The sequence below is a fragment of the Rhinolophus sinicus genome, chromosome 3 (assembly GCF_057876585.1).
Source record: "Rhinolophus sinicus isolate RSI-liver-muscle chromosome 3, RSI-T2T, whole genome shotgun sequence".
Taxonomy (NCBI): domain Eukaryota; kingdom Metazoa; phylum Chordata; class Mammalia; order Chiroptera; family Rhinolophidae; genus Rhinolophus; species Rhinolophus sinicus.
The window spans coordinates 81,084,202-81,109,459 of record NC_142503.1 but is presented as its reverse complement, the minus strand read 5'-3'; the positions used below and the strand labels follow the sequence as shown (position 1 = coordinate 81,109,459).

General features: G+C 34.8%; 1 protein-coding gene and 1 pseudogene across 2 annotated transcripts in view; both read left to right on the top strand.

The window, feature by feature from the left end:
- The window catches only part of DTWD2 (DTW motif tRNA-uridine aminocarboxypropyltransferase 2), a 113,109-nt gene that overhangs the window by 49,709 nt on the left and 38,142 nt on the right, over positions 1–25,258 (top strand). The gene's annotated exons all lie outside the window — the stretch shown is intronic.
- On the top strand, positions 9,584–10,017 carry LOC148758515 (peptidyl-prolyl cis-trans isomerase A pseudogene; annotated as a pseudogene).

Here is a 25,258-nt window from a genome sequence, read left to right as displayed (position 1 = left end):
TTTTATGGCTGAATAATATACTGTTATATGCATACGAGTATACCGCATTTTGTTTATCGTTCATCCATTGATGGACATTTGGTTTGTTTCCACTTTTTGGCTATTGTGAATAATGCTGCTATAAATATTTGTGTGCAAGCTGTGTGGATACCTGTTTTCAGTTATTTTGGGTATATACCTAGGAGTGGAATTGTTGGGTCATTTAGTAAGTCTATGTTTAACTTTTGAAAAATTGCCAAACTGTTTTCCAAAGTAGCTACATTGTTTTATATTTACATTTCCTTTAGCAATGTATGAATGATCCAATTTCTCCATATCCTAGCCAACACTAGTTACGTCCTTTTATTAAAAAAAAAAAATTATGGCCATCCTAGTGGGTATGAAGTGTTATCTCACTGTGGTTTTGATTTGTGTTTCTCTAGTGACTATTGATGTTGAGCGTCTTCTTATGTGCTTATTAGTCATTTGTGTATCTTCTTTGGGGAAATAGCTTTTAACTTCTTTGCTGATTTTTAAATCTAGTTATTTTTCTTTTTATTGTTGAATTGCAAGTGATCTGTAGAATAGCTCTTAATTAGATATATGACTTGCAAATATTTTCTTCCATTCTGTGGGTTGTGTTTTTACTTTCCTGATTGTGTTCTTTGATGAGATTATAATTTGGATGAAGTTCAATTTATTTCTTTTTCGGTTGTTTCTTGACTACTAGATGTTTTAATGCTCAGAGGAAAAGAAGTGAGGGGAAAAATATTGGAGACCCTGAATATAAATAAAGTCAAAGGAAAGTTTGGTTTTGGGAGAAATGCAAGAAGTGCTTAAGATTCCCTGGGTACCAAATGCTGTTAATAGAAATATTTTCAGAAATGAAAAATTTGTTACACAATTCTTTGTTAATTTAACTTTCCAAATAATATTTTTTTACACTTTATTTTATTTAGACATTCTATTATTTTACATTAATTTCAGGTGTACAGCATAGTGGTTAGACATTTATATAATTTAAGAAGTGTTGCCCCTGGCTAGTCTAGTACCCCCCTGACACTATGCATAGTTATTACCATGTTACTAACTATATTCTCTATGCTTTACAGCCCCATGACTGTTTTGTAATTACCAATTTGTACTTCTTAATCTCTTTTTTCACCCTTCCCCCAACCCTCCTCCCATCTATGAAATCAGTAAATCTGGTATCCATCTGACACCATGCATAGTTATTAAAATATTATTGTCTATATTCCTTGTGCTATACCGTACATCCCAATGACTCCTGAGTAACAACCAATTTGTCCAAATAGTCTTACAGAGGTTATTATGTGTCAGTCACTTTTATAAATATAAATATTATAAGTCATTTAATTGTCAGAACAATTTCATAAGGCAGGTATTTTTATGATTTCCATTTTGTAGAAGCAGAAACTAAGTCACAGAGATGTTAAGTAACTTGTCCAAAGTCACATAGCTAGTAAGTGGTAGAACTAGTAAAGAGTTCTAACACATATTTTTAAAGTTTCTGTATCAAATACGAAGTTGATGTTAAGAGGTTGAAAGACTAATCCCTAATCTTAATCACAGAGAAGGACGGAGAAGATATTGTGTGAAAGCATGGTGGGAATGGGTTAGGACTGGTTTGGAAAATTCTGCTGTAATTTGGGTAAGCATCTAATGCCATACCAGTATATTTTTCAAGTGTTTCACCACATATTTTTTGAACCTTTCTTATGAGAAGTTAGAAATAGTTACACTTCCCCACATCCAGGTAGTAATTATCACCTAACGTAATTATAGTGTATATGTCAGTGAGATATTGAAAACTTTTATTATGGCCTGCATGTTGTTTATAGCTTTTGGACAACTCATTAAATCCATGAATAGATATAATTTCATGAACCAAATATTCTACATTTGAAGAAGGAGAGGGAAACTGATGATTCCTGGTATGTGTTTTAATATGGGTGTATTAACTGTTGAAACAAGTTAGTGTTAAAAGCAAAAGTTAATAATCTCCTTTGCCTTTCTTCCAGGTAACCCCATAACTACTTTTTTCCTTGCACTTCAAGGTTTTTGGAATTAAAAGTATGTTGCATTTGCTTCCTTTTTTTTTTTTTTTTTTTCTGTGCTTGTGTAAAATAACAATATATGTTCACTTCCAAGGCTTGTGCCCTATTCAGGCATCCTTTAACCAAGGAGCTAGTGCTGTGTGCTCAAAAAGCCGTGTGTGTGAAGAAACACGAAAATAGTCACAGAGCATTGTTTCCCAATATGGGAGATTTAAATTCTGAGCTCTTTCTTTTTTTCTAATTAGTTTTTTCAGTTGCAGTTGACAATAGTATATTAGTTTCAGGTGTACAGCATGGAGGTTAGACATTTTTATGACTTACGAAGTGACCCCTTTCCCCATAAGGCTAGTTCCTACCTGGCATCACACATAGTTATTACCTGAGCTCTCAGGCTCATATATAAGGCTCGTAACAAGGGATTCCCAGAAGATAATGATAGCTTGTCTGTGGTATTTTGTTACAGCAGCCTGAGCTGACTAAAACAGATCTCTATGAATTAACTTGGAGAAATGTCCCCACGAAAAGGAAAATGAGAATGCAGTGTACATTACATTGTCATTCAAAAAAGCTTTTTCAGCTTATTTTGCTCATTGTTAGGATTGGTGGCAACTTTCCAAGCTCCTTAGACAAAGAACTGGAAATAGGAAGTAGAGCCGTAGGTTGTCTTTCACTCTGTTAATTGTGTCTTTTGATGCACAAAAATTTTCCTGATAAATGAATGACAAAAACAATCACTCAGTAATAAAATAAATTGAAATTTTGATTTCTCTGGAGTTTCTTGTTGATCTTTTAGAAATACGTAGCAAGATAACTTTCCATAAAGATTTGTTATAACATTTTCTGTAGATACCAAAGGAGAGAATGATGTCGAAGTTCATTTGACATCTATCTGCCCTTGTTTTTCCTTTTCACATTTCTTTTTTTATATTGGAATATCTTCTACTTAATGGTAGATATGTAGTCTCCAACGGTAAGTTTGAATTGTCCTTTATTATTTGCATTCTCCTGCTCACAGGGTAGTGAATCGGTCTATTCTGACATCTTTGACTTGTCATTAGTAACCCAATAAATAATACATCATCACCACATTGCCATTGTTTGGCTCATTTTGATGTATAGGTGCCTATATGAATAATCACATGCTTATCTTTTCTTCCCACAAAGCCTCTTAAAAAATTTCATACATCATTGTGTTGTATTTATTTTGAGAATGCATAATCCTCTTTTCTTCCTTCCTTTCTTTTTTAAATTAAAGTTTATTCGGGTGACAATAGTTAGTAAATAGTTCTATACTACAGAACTGTATACTTGAAATATAGGTTTCAAGTATACAGTGCTGTAATACATCATCTATATATTACATTGTGTGTTCACCACCCACAGTCAGTTCTCCTTCCATCACCGTATATTTGATCCCCTTTACCCTCTTCTACCACCCCTTTCCCCCCTTACCCTCTGGTAACTACTAAACTGTTGTCTGTGTCTATGAGTTTTTGTTTCTTCTTTTGTTTGTCTTGTTCCTTTGTTGTTTTTAGTTTTATATACCACATATCAGTGAAATCATATGATTCTTGACCTTTTCTGTCTGACTTATTTCGCTTAGCATAATAATCTCAAGATCCGCCCATGTTGTCGCAAATGGTACTATTTCTTCTTGTGGCAAAATAGTATTCCATTGTGTATATATATCAGATCTTGTTTATACAATCATCTATCAAAGGACACTTTGGTGGTTTCCATGTCTTGGCCACCATAAATAAAGCTGCAGTGAGCATCAGAGCACATATATCTTTTTGGATAAGTGTCCACTATTTATTTTTTAACTGTCATGCAATAAACTGCACATGTCTGAAGTTTATGACTTGCCAAGTTTATATAGCTGTGAAGCCATCACCACAATGAAGATAATAAACATATATCCATCACTTACCAAATTTACTTGAGCTTTATAATCCTTTTTTCTCCATTTTTAGGCAACTAGTGATTTTCTGTCACTGTCAGTTTGCATTTTCTAGAATTTTTAATAAATAAAATGATATATTATAGACCTTCTTTTGGTATGACTTTTTTCACTTGGCATAATTATTTTGCAATTCATTCTTGTTGCATGTATCAGAAGTTCATACTTTTTTATTCCCCAGTAGTGTTCCATTGTGTGGCTATACTACATTTTGTTTATCTGGTATCTGTTGATGACCAGTTAGGTTGTTTTCAGGTTTTGGCTATTGCAAATAAAGTGGCTATGAACATATCTTTGTATGGATGTATGCTTTCTTTTCTCCTGCTTTCACTTCTTTTGCTTTTTACCTGGGAGTATATAATGCTTTAACTTAGAAGTTGTATGCCTGGAATTGCATGATAGGTCTGTGTTGAACTTTTTTTATTTTTGGCAGTTTTGAAAACTGCTAAACTGTTTTCTAAAATGATTGTACCATTTTACATTTCCACCAGTAATTTGTAAGAGATCCTGTTTCTTCATATCCTTGAAAACATTTGGTATTGGGAGTTATTTCTAACTTGAGCCGTTCTGATAGTTGGACAGGGGTGTCTCTTGTGGCTTTAATTTGTATTTACATAATAATTAATGATACAGAGCATCTTTTCATGTGCTTATTTGTCATCCATATATCTTCTTTGGTAAAGTGTACATCAAATCTTTTGCTCATTTTTATATTGACTTCTTTGTTTTCTTATTAATGAGTCTAAGAGTTCTTTATAGATTTTGGATACATGTCCCTTATCAGGTATGTGATTTTATCCCAGTCTGTGGCTTATCTTTTCATCTTTATAGCATTTTCTTTGGAAGTGCACAATTTCTTAATTTTGATGAAGCCCAATTAATTAATTTTAAAATTCATATGTATGATTTTTATGATAAAGAATCTACCAGATAAGCCAGCTTATTTTCCCTGTATGCATGAAGGATGGGAAGAGCTAAAGGTTTTATGGTTAAGCAAGGCAACCCATTAAATAACCAGATTTTTTAGCTACAGGTTTGTCACAGGACATACTAAGATTTTTTTGAATCCAGATGACTTGAGAGACTCCTTTGTTTCAAATAAACATTTGTAAGGATGCTTTTATCATAGAAAGTAGAAAAGGATGACTATAGTTGTAACTTAACACACAGCCTCTATACTAGACTTGTGGTTTTCTTGTGAATGTTATCCACAGGCCTTCTGACTCAGAATGTTCTGTTCTCTGCAGCTGTAAGAGAAGAGCCCGAGTATCTCATCTTTCTGAGATTCCTTTTACTAGCAATTGCTAATTTGAAGGTCCTGTGTTCTCAAGCCAGAGAGTAGCTCCTTGGAGAAAAGAGCAAGGCTGAGAAACAATGTGAAATAAAAAAAGGGAAAATTTGTTTTAACAAAGCGAATGTGGGTGATAAATGTTTTGTTTTTAAAACATAATATGTATATATATAAATATGTGACACACATATATGTTTGCATACACTCAAATATTTACAATCATACAAACGTATAACACAGTTGTTAACAGAGGTTAATTTATCTTTTGAGGTTTAAATAAAATTGTCTCATGTTTTTCATCAAATACGTGGTGGAAGTTTTCTGCAAAAAATGTATGGTTAACTCTTGCTCTGTACTCTTAACCTCCCATGAATGTTTTCTTTTCTCAGCTGTCTATTCAGATGTGGAATTTTGTCCCTTTTCTACAATTTATATCACTCACACAAACCATTCATGTATATATATAGTAGACTCTAATGCATGTTTGGGTAGATCAAGTTGTGAGGTGGAGGAAGGATTGGAACAAGGTGAACTGTTCAAAATTATATATTTAACAACTCTTTTTTCTTCACACACTCTCAGTTCTTGTTTTTTGGGATATTCCTTCATTCATATCCTCCCTCTCTCCCTCTCATAATATGTTTATTTGTTATCCCTTATTTTCTTCTCTTTTGCCTTTCAACTTGCCACTACTTCTAAATTCAGGAGAGATTTAGATATGCTTTTGATTCACTGTTTCCTTATATATCTCATTTTGTGTAAGGTATTTTCACAAACACAGGCAGAACCCTTACTGTCAGCTGGTTGAAAAACAAACAAAAAATGTTTTATTTCTGTTATATAAATGCATGTTAAACAAATGAAGCCACATTTATACGTATTACTCTGGAACTTGCTTTTTTTTATTTTTGTACTTGACATTATATTGTTGGTCTTTTTCTGTCAGTACAGTACATAAATATGATAATCCATTTAACCATTATTTTTAGTGGACATTTAGGGTGTTATTTCTATATTTTAGTGAACATCTTTGAGCACATTAGCTTTTTGAACATGTGAGAATTTATGTTTGATTTCTAGAAGTGAATTTTGTGTCTAAAAGTAAGTATATTTTATATCTGGAGGGACACTGCCAGATCAGTCTCCACTAGCAGTCTGTGAAGGTATTTGTGGTCTCATACTCGCAACAGTCCTGATATTATATTATGTTATATTATAATTTTATATTATGTTATTTTAATTACATTTTTAAAATTTTTGCTAACATGGTGGTATAAAGTGGTAGCTGATTATTGTTTCAAATGTCTTTTTAATCAAATTACCTGTTCTTTCTGTAACCCTAAATTTAATATAGACACTAATGGTGAACATTAAAAGATGTTGGTTATAATCCTAAATAAGAAGATCAAGAGATTTTGATCCTCTATTCTTTGTGACATAATTTCACACTAATATGTATGTAAAATTATTTAATATAAATATTATATTTTAAGGCAAAATGTCATTTCTCCTGAATGCTTCCATTTCATTTGATTGACTTTCAAATATGTATTTATAGATAAGATTATGGTTATGATTAATATAGTAGAGATTCTGGTGTTTTTTTTTTGATACATTATAACGTTTACATTTCTAGGAAATTCAATTTTATTTTTAATGGAATTTCATCATCATAATGACAGTACATAATGTTTACAATACTCAACTTTTAAAGAACATATGGGGTGGTAAGAATCTGCTTTAGTTAGTTAGCTATGGATTTGGATGTCCTAACCCTCTCCTTGAAAATGCTAGCAGGCTTCAGAGGAGCAGATCATACTTGTATTCTCCAAATATTTTGGAGCCAGCCTCAAGTATTACTGAGTTTTACTGTTTGGAATTGGAATCCTTTTAACCCCCCCCCCATAACACTGATTAATAGTTCCTCTAGAGTACAGTTTGTATTTAATGTTTTAAGAAAATTAAACCAAAACAAGCAGAAGTATAAGAAGGAGGCTGTTTATTGCTCCTTAGTTAACATGGTGTACAATGTCCATTTCTCTCAAGTTATGTCATTATATTTTTAAAAATAGAAGTATTATCAACATTCTTTGTACTTGTGAAAATACATTGATAATCCTTACTATTTGTGTAGCAATTTATAGTTTTCAAAACTATTTAAAATTTATCTTGTTTGCTTCTCAGAAAAATATTTTAGGCAATATTGTTGTCACTGTATTGGAGAAATACTGACTGAAGTTTGTATCATGTAGGACAGTAAACATTCATAATAAAATTTTTGGTGAAAAAAAGTGTAGTTTTAGGATGTAATGTTTTTCACTATAATGATAATATTGAATACATTTTAATGACTAAGTTAAAAACAAAGATTAATTAGTAATAAAATCTGGTGTTTCTTATATGATATAATGTGTAGACACACCCAGAGGATATAATATAATGTCAAATATATAGAAAGACCAGACAGTAATACAATGATCTATGTCTATGGCATAAAAGCATATCAGCAACTTTTTAATGATTTATGAGCTTAGAGCATCTGGTCCTTTGATATCATTAACAACTTTGCATGCAGTCCAAATCCTAAGATCCATATGGCAATCATTTGTGTATACATGATAGAAGACATCTCACAAATTATTGTAGATTTATGAGTTCTAGCAGGTATTAAGTCTGCTTTTCCCAAATGGATGCTTGCAGAGGTGACTGATTGAAAAAAATGTAATTCTTGTTTTTACCCTCTGCATTGATCAGAAGAAACATTTTAAATATGTATAGTCTCTAAGTGTGAATAAGACTCATTGAGATAATTATGTTGGAGAAAAATTATGATAAATGGATGTAACTATAAATTTAACTGTAAATATTCAGTTTCACCTGGAGAGGTTGTTCTTTGGTTTACAGAAACCTGGGTACTCTTACCAGTTTGATATACAGAGGGTAGGGTACCAAAAAAATGTATACACATTTTAAGAAAGGAAATAACTGTATTGAAATTGTAATACTCAATATATACCAATAACAAAAGATGAATACAAGTCATTTTTTTTGGCACTCCCGGTATTTTTAAGTATAAATGGATTATAGTTGTCGTATATTCGCATGCTTTATCATTTTAGTTATACATTTTCACATATGTATCTACTTATATTTCATTCATTCCATAAATATTTATTGGGTTCCGACTGTTTTAGATACTATTCAACACAAAAGACATATTTTCTTTTTGCCTTTGAACATTTAATAACTGATACTTCAAATAGCAGATTTGAAGCTTTCCACTATTCAACACTTCAAGTTAAATAATTTCATTTTCATAAATTATTTTGTTTCTCAGAGGATCACTAGATACAGTGATAATGTATTGATATAGCATAAAGTGAGAAAAGTTATTGTTATGTGATAATTTAGACACATTATTAGAATACATTTAATAGTAATTTGCCCAAAACATAGAAACAAGAGAAAGGAATTAAGATGAATCATTCAGAAGAACTTAATATCACAGTGAACCATCTGATTTAATTTTGAGTTTAGCTTGAGTTAAAAATAAAAACTCCTAATTAAATCATTGTGATCTCCTGATAATCTGAATTGATAATCTATGGACAGTTAGGATACACTTAGAGAACTTCTCTAATTTATGTTGACAGGTCTCAGACACAACCTACAGCCCCCTGTAATTCTTAACTAGATACAATAGATCTCTTTTGTTTAAACTCACAGGTATGCCCCAATATGTTGTATACCAATATATATCATTTTCTTCAACTACATGAATGGTATGACTTAGGCAAGATAGTAAGCATTAGAGGAAATATAATCAGAGGCATTCTGATCTCTTTGTTTTAATTTGATTCTCAGCAAAAATAAAATTGTTAAAAACTGATCTGAAAAAGTCGAGAACCATATAACTTCACTCATATGTGGGATATAAAACTGAAAGTAACAAAGGAACAAGACAAATAAAGAAACAAAAACTCATAGACACAGACAACAATTTAGTGGTTACCAGAGGGTAAGGAGGGAGGGAGGTGGTAGAAGAAGGTAAAGGGATCGAATGTATGGTGATGGAAGGACAACTGACTCTAGGTGGTGAACACACAATGTGATATATAGGTGATGTATTACAGAACTGTACACTTGAAACCTATGTAACTTTACTAACCATTGCCACCCCATAAATTTAATTTAAAAAATTAAAACAAAACCAAAAAACTGAACTGGTCAGGGCCTTCCAGATGCTTCCATCCCAGAGCTACCCCATGCCCAGCCATGGTCAACCCCACCATGTTTTTCGACAAGGCTTGGGTAGCAAGCCCTTGGGCTGCCTGCATCTCCTTTGAGCTGTTTGCAGGCAAAGTTCCAAAGACAGCAGAAAACTTTTGTGCTCTGGGCGCTGGGGAGAAAGAATTTGGTTATAAAGATTCCTGCTTTCACAGAATTGTCCAGGGACTGACGTGCCAGGATGGTGACTTCACTCGCCATATTGGCATGGGCAGCAAGTCCATTTAGGGAGAGGTTTGATGATAAGAATTTCATCCTGAAGCTTAGGATCCTGGCATCTTGTCATGACAAATGCTGGACTCGACACAAACGGTTCCCAGTTTTTCACCTGCACTGCCAAGATTGAGTGGTTGGATGGCAAGCATATATTTTATATATGTATTTATGTTAAACTTCAAGAAGAAGTTTCTGTATACAGTTAATTCTTGTTATTTGTGATATGTTATATAAAGTTGCTGTTAACACTGAGTTAGTGAATATTGAGCATCACCCCGAAGGGAAATAAAGGATTAGTTTCCTGCAAGCCTCAGGTCATAACAGTTTTGTCAGTCAATCAATACATAACCTTGTTTTATGTGAGTTTCTGTTTACAGACACTTTATGTAATACATATCATTGGTTCATTAACTGAACTCATGGCCAACAGCCTTATGTAATTCACGCCCGAATGATGGTTACCTGGCATACATGTTTTCTTCATCACCCATATCTCGGCCTTCTTGTCAGGACCGCACTTCAACACCTTGTTGGGGACTATTTAAAATAGTGAAATCACCAACAAAAAGCACAAAAATGCACAAAATGTGGCACTAAATACACTGAGGAGAGGATACTTGTTTATAGTATGAGAACTGTAAAAGGTGGCAGAGTGTCACTGTGTGCTACCTCAGCTAGGAATGTGTGCATTGGGCAATTCAAATTTCTTATTCTTAGGTGAGCATGTTTGCAAGTGACTGTGACACTTAGAGTACTGGTTTTGGAGGTAAAAGTTAATTTTAATGAGTAGGTGAATTCACAAATACAGTTATATACTTAAGTCAGTATTTCTAGTTCAAGTATGCAGTGGAGCTAAGGATAACTGTTCCCCCTTAAGCTAAATGCTTTTTAATGATAATTTTTGTGATTAAATTTAGAGCAATTCTTGAGTAACAATTTTGTAAATATTTTTTTGCAGCAGATTAGAGGTGTTTTTTGGGGGGAAGATTTTATTTTTTTGAAATTCGGTATTTATATTAATGTCAGGTGTACAGAATAGTGGTTAGGCATTTATATAATTTAAGAAGTGATCCCCCTGACTAGTCTAGCACCCACCTGGCACTATATATATAGTTATTATCATACCTTTGACTATATTCCCTGTGGTGTACTTTTACATCCCCATGACTATTTTGTAACTACCAATTCGTACTTCTTAATCCTTTCACCTTTTTTACCCTGCCCCCAATCCCTCTCCCAGCTATCACCCCAATAAATCTAGCACCCATGTGACACTACGCTTATTACAATATTATTGACTGTATTCATTATGCTATATACCCTACATCCTCATGACCACTGTGTAACAACCAATTTATTCTTCTTAATCTCTTCTCCTTTTTCACCCATCCCCAACCCTGTTTCCGTCTGGCAACCATCAAAATGTTCTCTGTATCTTTGAATTTGTTTCCATTTTGTTTGTTCTTTTATTTGTTCTGTAGAGTCCACATATGAGATCACATTACATCCGTCTTTCTCATCTGTCCCTCCACTCAGCACAATACCCTCCAGGTCCATCCATGCTGCCATATATAACAAGAACCCATTCCCTTCCATGGCTAAGCAATATTCCATTGTGTATATGTACCACCTCCTCTTTATCCATTCATCCATTGACAGACATGCAGGCTGCCTCCACATCTTGGCCAGTGTAGATAATGCTGTAATGAATATATGGATGCACATGTCCCCTCAAAGTAGCATTTTGGGTTTGTTCAGATAAATAACCAGAAGTTGGATTACTGGGTCCTTCTTTGTTATAGCCTTTGTTTAAAGTCTATTTTGTCAGGTATAAGTATTGCTACCACAAAGCTGTTTTTTTTTAATTTCCATTTTCATGAAATATCTTTTTCTTCATATCTTTATTTTTTTTTTAATTAAAATTTATTGGACTGATAATGGTTAGTAAAATTACATAGGTTTCAAGAGTATAATTCTGTAATACATCATCTATATATCACATTGTGTGCTCACCACCCAGAGTCAGTTCTCCTTCCATCCTATATCTTTACTTTCAGTCTGTGTCTTTCGATCTGAAGTGAGTCTTTTGTAGGCAGCATATATAAGTGTCTTGGTTTCTTACCCATCTTTTGATTGGAGCACTTAATCCACTTACATTTAAAGTAATTGTTGATAGATATGCAGCTATTGCCCTTTTATTATATATTATATATTATATATTATATATTATATATTATATATTATATATTATATATTATATATTATATATTATATATTATATATTATATATTATATATTATATATTATATATTATATATTATATATTATATATTATATATTATATATTATATATTATATATATATTTATATTTATATTTTTTATCCTTTATTTATTTATTTATTTATTATTTATTATTTTTTAAAGAAGTCCCTCTAAGATTACTTATAATACTGGCTTGGTGGTGATGAAATCCTTTAGCTTTTTCTTGTCTGGGAAGCTCTGTATCTGTCCTTCAATTCTAAATGATAACTCTGCTGGGTAGGTAATTTTGGTTGTAGGCCTTGCTTTACATCACTGAATATTTCGTGCCCGTGCCTTCTGGCTTGCAAAGTTTCTGTTGAGAAATTAGCTGACAATCTTATGGGAGCTCCCTTGTAGGTCACTAACTGCTTTTCTCTTGCTGTTTCTAAGATTCTTTCTTTGTCTTTAACCTTTGGCATTTTAATTACGTGTCTTGGTGTGGGCCTCTTTGGGTTCATCTTGTTTGGGACTCTGTGCTGTCTGGACTGTATATCTATTTCCTTCACTAGATTAGGGACATTTTCTGTCATTATTTCTTCAAATAGGTTTTCAATTTCTTGCTCTCTGCCTTCTCCTTCTGGTACCCCTATGATGCAAATGTTGGAATACTTGATGTCTCAGAGGCCTCTTAAACTAGTCTCATTGTTTTGGTTCTTTTTTCTTTTTGCTGTTCTGTTTGAGTATTTCTGCCATCTAATCTTATACATCTAATTTATTGTTGATTTCAGTTATTGTATTCTTTATTTCTGACTTTTTTTTTATGTTTTCTAATCCTTTTTTATGTTTCCTCTCTCTTTGTTGAAGTTCTGACTGAGATCATTGAGCATACTTATAATCAGTGTTTTGAACTCTGCTTCTTGCAGTTTGCTTGTCTCCATTTTGTGTAGTTCTTTTCCTGGAACTTTGTTCTGTTATTTGGGGCATGCTTTTTGGCTCCCCATTTTGGCTGCCTCCCTGTGTTTGTTTCTATGCATTGGGTAGAGCTGCTATTTCTCCCAGTGTTACTAGAGTGGCCTTACCTAGTAGGTGTCCCGTGGGGCTCAATGGTGCAGTCTTCCTGGTCACCTGAGCTGGACACTCCTTTTTAAACTCCCTTGTGTGGGTTGTGTGTGCTTTTTTTGTAGTAGTTGAGCCTTGGTTGCTATTTGCATGTCAATGGGAGGGATTGACCCTCAGGCTCATCGGTTGTGAGTACTGGCTGTAACTACGTTGGAGGAGCTGTTGTGCAGGGGCTGCCCCTAGGGAGCAGGATTCTCTTTAGCAGGGCTCTGGTGCCTGCAGTGTGTCCTTTGTGTGTGTTGTCCCCAGAGGCGGCTGGGTGTTGCTCTGGCTTGGCCCAAAGCTGGCCACTGGGTGCTCCAGCCTGAGGGTCCCCACTCCAAGGGGAGGGGCCCCACTGCAGGCCTAGTTCAGCTGCAGCCTGTGCCCTTACCGGGCATATACCACAAAGCAGTCTGCAGATGGCCATCACCTACACTGGGCATGTAGTTGCCTCGAGAGGCCATGTTGCCAACCAAGGCTGGCTGTCGCTAGTGCCAGGCATAAGTCTTCTCCACAAGAGGTATGGGACACACTGAAGCCAGATGTTGCTTGTTTGGGTTTTGTGAATGTTTGTGAGATTTTAGGAAAGTCTGAAGCATGAGCCAAGATAAGCTGTTTATAAGAAAGCCACCGCAAATGGCTTAGGTGGGCTCGAAAGTTGCATGGGGTGGGGTTTTGGAGTCAGGGAGAATGAATGGTGTTAGCCAGGTTGATGGAGACTTAGATATGGCAGCCGCCTGTGTCTGCACACCTGGAATGGGAAGTCTCAACAAAGAAACAATGGTATCTGTCAGGGAGAAAACTGCTGCTTTAGCCCTCTCTCAGAATTCAGACATTTCAGTTCCTCCCCCTATGTCCCTATTGCCCTTTATCTGCAGCCCCAGCACTGGAGCTCTGAGTGAGTGATTCGGCCAGTGAGGAAGTCCCTGTGTGGGTTGTTGAAGAGGAGCTCCTGGGACTGCAGCTGCCCTCTGTCTCACTCAGCCACAATCTTCACTGGTTTTCACAGCCAGAAGTTGTGGAGACTTTTCTCCCCAGCACTGAAACCCTGGGCTGGGAACCTGGTGTAGGGCAAGGATCCCCTAGCTCCTCTATGGGGGACTTCCACAGCCAAGATATCCCTCCTGCTTTTTAATTGTCGCATGCAGGTGTAGGACTAGCCTGTTCCATGTCTCTGCCCCTCCTACCAGTCTCGAGGTGGCTTCTTAATTGTAGGGCTTTGGTTCAGCTAGACTTCAGGAGATTCTCAGTGGTGGTTATTCTGTAGTTGTAATTTTGATATGGTCGTGACAGGAGGTAAACACGTTTATCTACTCTGCCATCTTGACAGGATCTCTTCAGTTCTACTGATCTCTGCTTTTCCTTTTACTGATAAGACACTGTCCTAAATACTGTAGCTTTATAATCCATCTTAAAATTGGGCATTGTAAGTCATTCATCTTTGTTCTTTTTAAAAATTGATTTGACTAATTCTCAAGCATTTGCATTTTCATGTAAGTTTTATAATCGTCTTTTCAATTTATATAAACCACCTGCTGTAATTTTGATTCAGGTTGCATTAAATCAATTTTGGAAGAATTGACATCTTAACAAAATTGAGTCTTCCAATCCATGAATATGAACATGCTATATTTTAAAATTTATTTTTCTTTCTTAATTTGTTTTAGCAAGTTTATGGTTTTCACTGTTTAGGTCTTTTATATATTTTGTTAAATCTGTCTTGCTGAGTATTTCATGTTTTGTGATGCTATTATAATGACATTGTATTTTGATTTAGTTTTCTAATTGTTGCTAATATAGAGAAATATAATTCAATTGTGCTTATTAACCTTGTTTTCCAGAGATCTTTCTAATTTAACGTATTATTTGCAGGAAGATTTTAATAGATTTCTTAGGTTTTTTTTTTTGAAACTTATATAATCATATGTAAGTCATTTTTAGATGGTATGATAGTAGAAGATATTATTTCTATTGTGGAAATTTTGTTAGAAAAAAGATATTTTATAGAAAAAAGGAAAGGTTTTACATTAAGCCACCCTACAATAGTATATAAACCACCCTCCTCATAGGATATACGATGTTTCCCACGATTCCAAAGATCCATTGATTCAAAATTTGGAAAATTGCAAGTACTTGTATTTAGCTTTACATGTCATATCATAAAAGAGACACAGCACAGTAATAGTTTGGGTAAAAAATACTTTGAGTAACCTCAAATATAGAAAGAAAAGTTGTTGATTTGTAACCTAAAAAATTGAACTCAGGGCATAGATATTTTTTGAATATTTCAAATCTATCAAAGAAGAATTTCAGTTAAATATGAAAAAATTAGTTTATGTCATATGGACAGTGCTACAGCTATTGTAGGTCAAAAATTCAGATATTTGAATTTTTAAGCAGGAAATGATATTTATTGCTTCGTTTCATCATATGATACATATTAAAAATATTTGTACCTTGGTTTTCTCATCTCTCTAAAAAGTGTCATGTATACAATTGTTAAAAATAATTCTGTATATATGTACAAATACTATGAATTTTCATTGGCTAATGGTAGAACTATTGAAAGAAATAGAGGACAGTGAATTTAATAATTTTGTGTTATTCACCAGTCCTTGTTGGTTTTATATAGAAGTATTTTACAAAGATTTTCTGTACTGTTAAAGTCAGAATGTTTGCCAAGTGTACAACAATAAAAAACAATAACAAAAAATGGCATTGTGATTTAAGTTTTCTCATCATTGTCATTGTTTATACGAATTGGGTAAATTTGAAGCTCTAGGAAACCACAAGAACAAATTGAGGAATGCTTTATTGATATTGATAAATTTAAAGTTACTTTTCAATTTATGCAATACCCCTTTGAATTTGGCATTAATAGAACTTAATCAACACAAGATTTAGTGAATTTGCTCGCTAGACAGTCATAGTTTTTAAACTGATATGCTTTTGCTTCTGAGTTAAAGCAGAGATTTTAAAAAGATGAACCAATTTTGTCAATGTGAATGCAAATATTGAATGGATGTATTTATATGACACATAAATGTGTTATTGGAGAACTTTGAGTATGTTTGAAACAGCTTAGATATGGGAACTACTTATTAAACTTACTGAACCTAAATAGCAATTAAATATTTATGATTAAAATTTAGCCTCCTACTTAAGATGTTCTATATGTATGAAATATATAATGGCTTTAGTTTTAAGAAAATAATATAAAATCTCAATAATTTTTATACTTATTACATGTTAAAATAATTTTTTATTTTGGATATTTTTGGTTAAATACAATATATTATTAAAATTAATTTTACTTTTATGTTTTACTTTTAAAATGTGGCTATTAGAAAATTTAATGTTACATATTTAGGTTGTAATATATTTTCATTGGACAGCACTGAGGTAGATTATTTTATTGTCTTGCTTGCATAAAAGTTTGTGGTGGTTTTTTTGGTGTTTGAGGGTAAGAGAAGTTTGAACTAAGAGTGAGTTTGGTTTTAATTCAGTCACTAGTAATTTCTTGGTTATCCTGGTCACGTCAACTACTCTGTGAGTAAGGTTTATAATGCATTTTATTTATTAAATATTAATGCCTTGATCCAATGGATCTTAATGTGTTGTGGTCGTATGTAAGCATCTACTAACATGAAATAAATTGGTGTTTGTACATATTAATACTATAACTTCTATAGAGCCATATTGTGCTACTGATGGTGTTTAAGCTTCTAATTACTTGCATTCCTTCAGAGGAGCGCATTATTCAGAAATGTTTTGCATTGCCACAATTGAGAGTACATACACACTGTGAGTGGCAGTGTATGCACTGTAGACTTTCTTGCAACAGCTGTCACAGTTGGCAAAGGTAACACTGGAGAAGTACTGCATTAAATTGGCCCAGTGGACACAATTAATTCAGAGAAAGAAGAGCTATTTGCATAGCAGGCATGCTTGGTATAGTTTGGCAACTGGTATGATTTTATGTGCCTCAATTACAGGGCATGGTGGGTAAAACAGCCTCTGTGAAGTAATGTGGATTGGGGAAGTAATGTGGAACAGATGGCTAAAAAATACTTTACCTTCCAATGCATTGCTATACTAATAACGAAAATAATTTTTAAAAATTAGGATAATTTTGTTTAAATTTGGAAAGCATCCTGAATACAAATGGAAAAATTTAGCCAAATTTTAGTCAGAAAAAAGAAGACATATTTAAAAAAATCTTTTTTTGTCTAAGGGTTACTAATGAAATCTCATTATTAAGAAAATTGTTATATAAATACGGAATAATTTTTCACTGTGCAAAATTTCGTATATGTGCTGCTGAAGCGAGCACATCAAAATTTCACATTTAGCCCTCTGCATGTTTTTGCTCTATTTTTAAAATCTGCTTAATAATGAATTAGACACATTTTAAAACCATTTTTTACCTATGCATTTATTTGACTTCTGAATTAAAGAGGAATTCATGTAATTAGGGTACAAAGCTTGTGAAATAAGGATTTTACATTTTGGTGACTTGGTTCAATTTATATTCTTAGGATTGCATTCTTTCTAAAAGTAAGTCCACCAGTTTTCAAAGATACATAGAAATTTAAGTGAATTAATTCAATGTCTAAGAACTTTAGAGTTTATAAAATGTGAATTACTGAGGAGTATATAGAAGACTAGCTTCTTAGAACTTCATTATAGTTAGTGTAATGAAATGTGCAGGGCAAAGTGTATGGACCAGGCGCTGAGGTCAGACTGCCTGGCTTCATACCTGTCTCCACTACTTCGTTGCTGTTTCATATGGTTAACTTTCTCCTCTTAGGGTCCTCATTTGGAAAATGGCCAGATTAACTAGAAATATTGGTAGCATGTACTTAATAGATGGTTGTGACATTTAAATGAGATAATATTTTTATTTATTTATTTATTCAAAGGAGGGCACAGCTCACAGTGGCCCATGTGGGGATCGGCAACTTTGGTGTTAGTTATTAACACCACACTCCAACCAACTGAACTAACCAGCCACCCCCTTAATTACTTTCGTTTATCTCAATAATTAAATAATTGTTGAAAAGCTTATTTTTTTTGAATTTAATAGTTTATAAAACTAATATATTCAGGTGGTGAAAATTCAAAAGATGAGAGTATACAGTGAAACGTGTTCCTCCCACCTCTATACATCATGTTCTCAGTTCCCTTTCTCAGAGGTGACCAACATATCAAGATTTTTGTGTATTTTTCTAGATTTATTTTATTTGTATACAACTAAATATATAAATATATTCCCCCTTTCTTAGGTATGTGGTAGATAGCTGCTGTTCTGCTCCTTGCTTTTTTCATTTAACAAGTGTCTAGGCTATCTTCAAGATATCTCTCCACCATTTTTAAAATTAAGAAATTAAATGCCTGAGTGGTAATGAATATATACCCCCTATCTCTGGTCTTTTTACTCCCATCCTTTTCTCTTTACTATACCATTGGAGTGTAATTCCACCATCTTTAAAATCTGGGAAACAATTAGTCAGCCCCACTTTAGTTCTTGGAGATATCATAGACACTTGGTATTTCCTTTAACAATGTATTCTAGGACCTGCTCTGTATGTGTATATAAAGAGCTTCCTCATTCATTTTTAGCTGCTTTTTATTTCATGTATGGATGTACTGTAACTTATTGTTTGTTATTAAATTATTATTCCCTTGTCATTTGTTTTTCCTGTTCATTTTTTGGCTTAATTTTCTGGTAATAGCTTTGTATAGATCCTGTGCTGGTATCTTTCTTTTCATTTTTCTTTTTTTGTTTATTCATCTTTATATGAGGGACGTTTTCTTTTTATTTAATTTATTGGGGTGACAATTGTTAGTAAAATTACATAGATTTCAGGTGTACAATTCTGTATTACATCATCTATAAATTCCATTGTGTGTTCACCACCCAGAGTCAGTTCTCCTTCCATCACCATATATTTGATCCCCCTTACACTCATCTCCCACCCACCACCCCCCTTACCCTCCGGTAACCACTAAACTATTGTCTGTGTCCATGAGTTTTTGTTTCTCATTTGTTTGTCTTGTTCTTTTGTTGTTTTTGGTTTATATACCACATATCAGTGAAATCATATGGTTCTCTGCTTTTTCTGTCTGACTTATTTCGCTTAGAATTACACTCTCAAGATCCATCCATGTCGTCACAAATGTTCCTATATCATCTTTTCTTACCACCGAATAGTATTCCATTGTGTATATATACCACAACTTCTTTATCCATTCATCTATCGAAGGACATTTCGGTTGTTTCCATGTCTTGGCCACCATAAACAAAGCTGCAATGAACATTGGAGCACACGTGTCTTTATCGATAAATGTTTTCAGATTTTTTCGGTAGATACCCAGGAGAGGGATTGCTGGGTCATATGGTAATTCTATTCATAATTTTTTGCGGAACCTCCACACTGCCTTCCATAACGGCTGCACCATTCCTACCAACCGTGTATGAGGGTTCCTTTTTCTCCATAGCCTCTCCAACACTTGTTACTATTTGTCTTGCTGATGATAGCCATTCTGACTGGGGTGAGGTGATATCTCATTGTGGTTTTGCTTTGCATTTCTCTGATGATTAGTAATATTGAGCATTTTTTCATATGTCTATTTGCCATTTGTATGTCCTCTTTGGAGAAATGTCTCTTCAGGTCATCTGCCCATTTTTCAATTGGGTTGTTTGTTTTTTTGTTGTTGAGTTACATGAGTTCCTTGTATATTTTGGATATTAGCCCCTTATCGGAGGCACTGTTTGCAAAAATCTTCTCCCATTCAGTTGGCTGCCTCTTTATTTTGTCGATGGTTTCTTGTGCTGTGCAGAAGCTTTTAAGTTTCATACAGTCCCATTCGTTTATTTTAGCTTTTACTTCCATTGCCTTTGGATTCAAATTCATAAAATGCTCTTTGAACCCAAGGTCCATAAGTTTAGTACCTATGTTTTCTTCTATGCAGTTTATTGTGTCAGGTCTTATGCTTAAGTCTTTGATCCATTTTGAATTAATTTTGGTACATGGTGACAGATAGCAGTCCAGTTTCATTCTTTTGCACGTGGCTATCCAATTCTCCCAGCACCATTTATTGAAGAGGCTGTCTTTGCTCCATTGTATGTTTCCTCCATTAGCTTCTTTGTCAAAAATTATCTGTTCATATTTATGTGGTTTTATTTCTGGGTTCTCAATTCTATTCCATTGGTCTATGTGTCTGTTTTTCTGCCAATACTATGCTGTTTTGATTACTGTAGCCCTGTAGTACAAGGTAAAGTCAGGGAGTGTGATACCTCCATTATTGTTCTTTTTTCTTAAGATTGCTTTGGCTATTCGGGGTCTTTTGTGGTTCCAAACAAATTTGATGATTTTTTGTTCTATTTCTTTAAAAAATGCCATTGGGATTTTGATGGGGATTGCATTAAAGCTGTATATTGCTTTGGGTAATATGGCCATTTTAACTATGTTGATTCTTCCAATCCATGAGCATGAAATGTCTTACAATTTCTTTGTGTCTTCTTCAATTTCTTTCAAAAATTTCTTATAGTTTTCAGCATATAGGTCTTTCACATCCTTGGTTAAGTTTATTCCTAGGTATTTTATTCTTTTTGCTGCAATTGCAAAAGGAATTATTTTTTGTATTTCTTTTTCTGAGATTTCATTGTTAGTATATAGGAATGCAATGGACTTTTGTACGTTGATTTTGTAGCCAGCAATTTTACTGTATTCGTTGATTGTTTCTAATAGCTTTTTGGTGGAGTCTTTAGGGTTTTCTATATATAGCATCATCATGTCATCTGCAAAGAGTGATAATTTAACTTCTTCATTCCCAATTTGGATGCCTTTTATTTCTTTCTCTTGCCTGATTACTGTGGTGAGGACTTCCAACATTATGTTGAAAAGCAGAGGTGATAGGGGACAGCCCTGTCGTGTTCCTGAACGTAGAGCAAAGGGCTTCAGTTTTTCACCGTTAATTATGAGATTAGCTGAGGGTTTGTCATACATGGCCTTTATTATGTTAAGGTACTTTCCTTCTATACCTATTTTATTAAGTGTTTTAATAATAAATGAATGTTGTATCTTGTCAAACGCTTGTTCTGCATCGATATAATCATATGATTTTTGTCCTTTATTTTGTTTATGTGATGTATAACAATGATGGATTTGCATATGTTAAACCATCCTTGTGTCCCTGGGATAAACCCCACTTGGTCGTGATGAATAATCTTTTTAATGTATTGCTGCATTCGATTTGCTAGAATTTTGTTTAGGATTTTTGCATCTGTATTCGTCAGAGATACTGGTCTGCAGTTCTCTTTTTGTGTTCTCCCTGCCAGGTTTTGGTATCAGGGTAATAATGTTGGCCTCACAAAATGAGTTAGGGAGTACTGTCTCTTCTTCAATTTTTGGAAGAGTTTGAGCAGGATTGGTATTAGATCCTCTTTGAAGGTTTGGTAGAATTCACTAGTGAAGCGATCTGGTCCCGGACTTTTGCTTTTGGAAAGGTTTTGGATGACTGATTCAATTCTGTAACTGGTGATCGGTCTGTTTAGATTTTCCAGTTCTTCATGGTTCAGCCTAGGAAGGCTATATGTTTCTAAGAACTTGTCCATTTCTTCTAGGTTATTGAATTTGGTGGCATATAGTCCTTCATAGTATTCTTGGATGATCCTTTGTATTTCTGTGGTGTCTGTGATAACTTCCCCTTTTTCATTTCTGATTTTGTTACTTAGTGTCTTCTCTCTTTTTATCTTAGTGAGTCTAGTTAAGGGTTTGTCAATTTTGTTAATGTTTTCAAAGAACCAGCTCTTTGCCACATTAATTTTTTCTATTGTCTTTTCTCTGTTTCATTTAGTTCTGCTCTGATTTCTGTTATTTCCTTTCTTCTGCTGACGTTGGGTTTCATGTTTTCTTCTTTTTCTAGTTCTTTAAGGTGCAATGTGAGGTTATTTATTTGGGATTTTTATTGTTTCTTGAGATAGGCCTGTAATGATAAAAATTTCCCTCTTAAAACTGCTTTCGCTGCATCCCAAAAATTTTGGTAGGATGTATTTTCATTGTCATTTGTTTCTATGTATCTTTTGATCTCTCCTCTAATTTCTTCTTTGACCCAGTCGTTCTTTAAATGTATGTTGTTTAATCACCATGTATTTGTGTTTTTTCCTGCTTTCTTTTTGCAGTTGATATCCAATTTCAAAGCCTTGTGATCAGAGAATATGCTTGGTATGATTTCAATCTTCTTAAATTTGCTGAGGCTGATTTTATGTCCCAATATATGGTCTATCCTTGAGAATGTTCCATGTACACTAGAAAAGAATGTATAGTCTGATGTTTTAGGATCATCTAATGTGTCATTTAGGGCTGCTATTTCGTTATTTATTTTCTGTTTGGATGATCTATCCATAGCTGTCAATGATGTGTTTAAGTCCCCTAGTATAATTGTGTTTTGGTCAATTTCTCCCTTTAGTTCTGTTATTAGTTGCTTGGTATATTTCTTGTGCTCCCTGATTGGGGGCATAAATATTGATGACTGTTATGTCTTCTTATTGTATAGTCCCCTTTACCATTATGAAATGTCCATCTTTGTCTCTTGTTATCTTTTTCACCCTGAAGTCTGTTTCATCTGATATCAGTATGGCTACACCTGATTTTCTCAGGGTACCATTTGCTTGGAGTGTCAATTTCCACCCTTTCACTTTGAGTCTATGCTTATCCTTGTAGCTGAGATGTGTCTCTTGGAAACAGCATATGGTTGGGTTTAGTTTTTTTATCCAATCTGCTGCTCTGTGCCTTTTTATTGGTGAGTTCAGTCCATTTACATTTAGGGTGATTATTGATACGTGAGGATTTCCTGTCATTCTATGTTTAGTTATCTGGTAAGACTTTATCTCCATTTTTTCTTTGCCTTTTTGTTGTTGTCTGTTATTTCTGTGTGGTGGTTTTCTATGATGTTTTCCTCTGTTTCTTCTTTTATTGCAGTATATATTTCAGTTCTGGATTTTTTTTTTTGAGTGGTTATCCTTAAGTTTATGTAAAAGAAAGTTTGATATTTAGAGTATTCCATTTTCTTCAGCACACTTTCTCCATTCCCATATCCCGGTTCAGGCTTTTACTCTCCTCCTTTTCCTTTTTATGTTTTGGCTGCCACAAATTGTCCCTGTTGATAGTGGTCGAATAGCGTCCTTTAGTATTTCTTGTAGTTCAGGTCGTGTATTAGAAAATTCCCTCAGCTTCTGTATGTCTGGAAAGGTCTTTATTCCTCCTTCATATCTAAAGGATATCTTTGCTGGATATATTATTCTTGGCTCATAATTTCTCTCTTTTAATAGTTTGAATATATGGCTCCACTCCCTCCTGGCTTGTAGAGTTTCTGCTGAAAAACCTCATGATATTCTAATGGGTTTTCCTTCGTAGGTTGCTGTCTTCTTTTCCCTGGCTGCCTTGAGGATTCTTTGTCGTTGATTTTTGACTGCTTCAATACAATGTGCCTTGGAGAAGGCCTTTTGGGATTGAGGTAATTAGGTGTTCTATTTGCTTCTTGGATTTGAGGATCCAGTTCTGTCCACAAGTTTGGAAGTTCTCATCAACAATTTGTTTGGATATATTCTCTGTTCCCTTCTCTCTTTCTTCTCCTCTGGTATGCCCATTATTCTTATGTTGCTCTTTCTGTTGGCGTCAGGAAGTTCTTGTAGAGTTCTTTTATTTGTTTTAAGTCTCAAGTCTCTTTCTTCTTCCATCTGTGTAATTTCCAGGTGTCTATCTTCAATGTCACTCATTCTTTCCTCCATCTGGTCAACTCTATCACCTAAGCTGGGTATTTCATTCTTAATTTCTTCTATTGAGGTCTTCATTTCCAGAAATTCTATTTGGTTCTTTTTTAAAATTTCAATCTCTTTGTAAAATGCTCACGTTGTTCTTTGATTGTGTTTCTGAGTTCATTAAACTGCCTTTCTGTGTTTTCTTGCATCTCGTTGAGTTTTTTCAGAACTGCAATCTTGAATTCTCTGTCATTTAAGTCACATATTTCCATATCTTTAAGTTCCTTTTCTGGAGACTTTTCACTTTCTTTCTGAGCTGTCTTGTTGCCTTGGTTATTCATGGCAATTAATGATTTATTATTTCTTTTCATAGACATCTACAGGAGTGGCTTCTGCAACAGGTTGATAGGAAGAGGTCTTTCTTTTGTTTTCCAGTACTTGTTGGTAGAATGTTTTATTTTCTCTCCGACTGCAGCCTTTTTTTCTCTCTCGCACGGTAGTGCTATGTTTTCTCTGCACTATTCCAGCTTCTTACCCAGTGGGGGTATTTCCTGGGAGACGGGCTTCTCCTCTTTTAATAGTTTGCCTGGGTCACAGGGCGCAGTGTCCGTGTGGGTATGCAGAGAGCTTTTGAAGTTCCAAAGCTCTTCCTGCACCAGATTCAGAGCCCGTATGTTTCAGCAGTTCTGTTTACTCCTGCAGGGATCTGCCCAGATAGGTGGGGCAGGGGCGGGGTGAATTGTGAGAAGTGGTCCAGAGCATTGGCGCCGACCACCGTTATAGCCAGTCCTACTTCCATAGCTTCCTCCCCTTTGCCGGAACTAGTTGGGGTGCAAATCTGTGTCTGTGGTCCACAGTTCTCAGAACAGCAAATATTCTTTTCTTTTGATCTGACACTGCTACTGTTCCGCTTCTAGCACCGGGCAGGTGGGGGCGGGGTGAGCTCTGGGAGGGTAGGGAGGGGGCGGCTCTTCTCAGTGCCTAAGGCTTCCGTTCTCTGCTTGGCAGTGAGGGCTTAAACCACCTTTTTCAGCCTTCTTCCCTCAGTCTTTTCTCCGAGGTCTGCCGTGAGCGTTGGGTCCAGCCATGTTATATGGTGTCTCTCAGCCCTGTGGGCCATAAACGGAGCCCTGCTAGTCCGAGTTGTTCCCTCTCCCGCAGCTGCGGTAGTTCCGGGAAGCAGCGAGTTCGGAGCACTGAGCTAGGTCTGCGTCCTGCGCCTGTGCGGCTCTGTCTCCACACTTATCCCTTTCCTCCTCCCCTGCTCGCGCGATTTGCCCTCCTTTAGGTGAATTCAGTAGTGGGCCTCTTCGTCTTGCCTGTCTGCTGTGCAGGGAGT